This window comes from Engraulis encrasicolus, chromosome 3 (assembly GCF_034702125.1).
Source record: "Engraulis encrasicolus isolate BLACKSEA-1 chromosome 3, IST_EnEncr_1.0, whole genome shotgun sequence".
Lineage (NCBI taxonomy): Eukaryota > Metazoa > Chordata > Actinopteri > Clupeiformes > Engraulidae > Engraulis > Engraulis encrasicolus.
The window spans coordinates 29895008-29897507 of NC_085859.1; the positions used below are offsets into that span (position 1 = coordinate 29895008).

Genomic DNA, 2500 nt, shown 5'->3' on the forward strand with positions numbered 1-2500 from the left:
CAGCTCCAACGGCCCTGGGTAGAGGCGTGTTCAAGGCAGTGACGTGGTTTAAGCAGAGACGTTCTATTGGGACTAAGAAAATGATAAAAGGCCTGTTCTGGCCTCGACCAGTGGCAAGCTGAGGGAGGCGGGTTAATCAGGCCGTTTGTGAAATGTTATTTGTTATCTTCTTGGTCAACGATAATAAGGCAACATAAATATACCTTTAGTGTTATTTATTGGGCTTGAGATTGGGATTTCTGGAATGTTCTGTGCTGATGGATGTTGAAGTATCTATCTTGGCACTGTGTACATACTACAAAGTAGTTAGCTGGCTGGGTATCTCCAGAATGTCCTCCCTTCTATTTTTGTTTTACAAGCAGGGCGAGTGGCAAGGTCAGTGTGGCCTAGTGCCTTGGACTCCTTTTGCCAACAATGCCTATGTTTAAATGATACATTTAGTTCAGAATTAACTCACTTTAACTCTGAATTAAGCTTAATTCCACTTTGTAAAAAGGTCATGTAAACACTTCTTAATTGGGAATTAAATGAATGATCCAAGGAAGCTAGACAGAACTATTTAATTCTGAATTATTAGTTCTGAATTAAAAACGTCATGTAAACGTAGCCAATGAGTCAACTCATGTTGTTAGCCCACGCAGCTCTGCTGTAACTGTTGAATATAAAATAAGGGCCTCTAGCTCTGGTTTACAGATGAGTCTCATCCAAAAGAAAACCAAAAATCACCATGAAAACCACCCACCAGTGCACTTGAAGAGCCGACTTCTTTCGAAACAGCATGTCATTGTGTCTCGTAGCGAAACACGGTGTTGAGCTGTGACTGAATATTGTGACATTTGGCTGATGTAGCAAAGGGTTAGCCGCAAAACATCTGTGGCCGGGTGTGTTTGTGGGTTCTGACTCCTTTAGGCGTTGTTGAAAAGCCTTGCGGCCGCGTGGCGGACTCTGATAATGGGATTGGCCGCACGGTGCTTGTCAGGCAGAATGAACGCTGTAAGTACCAACGCTGAAAAAGGAGCTCAACCACCCGCCATGTCTGGTGGCGGAGTAAGCATATTGCATTAGCCAACACTGAATTAGCAGTACAGTCGCTAATCCTAATACAGTCATTGGTGGGTTGTGGTGGTGGCGCAGTAGGCCAGTATCACCCCCCCTCCCTCTCTATCCTGTGGGCCTGTGGGACTGTGTTTGCTTTACACCGTTTGCCAGTAACCATTCACAGTGGGGCGCTTTATGTACCTAAGCTTATAAACCTGCGGTCTGCTATGAGGACACATCTCAGCAAGGGACAGTCCAGAAATATACTTTATGTGTGTGTGTGTGTGTGTGTGTGTGTGTGTGTGTGTGTGTGTGTGTGAGAGAGAGAGAGAGAGAGAGAGAGAGAGAGAGAGAGAGAGAGAGAGAGAGAGAGAGAGAGAGAGAGAGAGAGAGAGAGAGAGAGAGAGAGAGAGAGAGAGAGAGAGAGAGAGAGAGAGAGAGACCGTGTGCGTGCGTGCGTGCGTGCGTGCGTGCGTGCGTGCGTGCGTGCGTGCGTGCGTGCGTGCGTGCGTGCGTGCGTGCGTGCGTGCGTGCGTGTTTGGTTTGGATGAGTGGGTGCTGTGCAGTGCAGTGTGTTTGTGGGTTGGTGTATGTATTTTAAATGGTAAATGCTTGAGCTGTTTTCCCTGCAGGAGGGAGATATTTAAAGAGTGGGCAGCGCCAGAGAGGTGTAGGCAGCGTCGGATAATAATCCCATCTAGTGTGCACTGTACATGGGAGCCAGGGCAGTGTGGCAGGGCAGCGCAGGCAAGATTCAACCAGCAAGATTCAAGATTTACGATTCAAGATTCATTTATTTTGTCCCGAAGGAGATCTGTCTCGACCTTGCATAGCTGACACATAACTCATACAGCCCATAACACAGAATGCAGAACGTATATAACACATGCAGAATACAGAATACATGGCACTGACATTGTACAGACAAAAAGCGCATTCATAGGTAGTCGAGTGCTAAAGGTGTATCAGTCCCTAAGGACAGCGCAACCAGAGATTCTTTAAGTATATAGAGATATGCCAACATAATAGGTTGCTATGGGCACCTAACATGACCAGGTTCCGGTCTGCCTAAAGGGGCTTGTCATAATACTCCTAGCATTGAATAGAACAGTCCTTAGGTCTGCCTAGGTCTGCCTAAAAGGGGATTTCCCCCCCTCCCCCTTGCAATAATAGAACCCGGAAACAATGGGCCAATGGAACCTCTCTCTCTCTACTCTCTCTGGCGCAACATAGGATAACAGTTTTCCCACAGACCATGTGACATTGCTACAGACAAAATACATTGGTCCAGAGGAACTGTCATGTCTGTACCCCCATTGACATGTACTACCACTACATGTGCTGCATATTTTTTATCCTGTGGTGCTTTGCCACAGAATGATCTATGCATGGGAATCCCTGCACAGCACAAAATAGGACATTGCACTGTGCAGCACAGGGTAAGGACAGTGTTCAAGGTATG

The 2500-nt window shown here is 46.6% G+C and overlaps 1 protein-coding gene across 1 annotated transcript in view; it reads left to right on the forward strand.

Moving 5' to 3' along the window:
* LOC134444429 (fibrosin-1-like protein) overlaps nt 1-2500 on the forward strand; it is a 329076-nt gene that overhangs the window by 102845 nt on the left and 223731 nt on the right. The gene's annotated exons all lie outside the window — the stretch shown is intronic.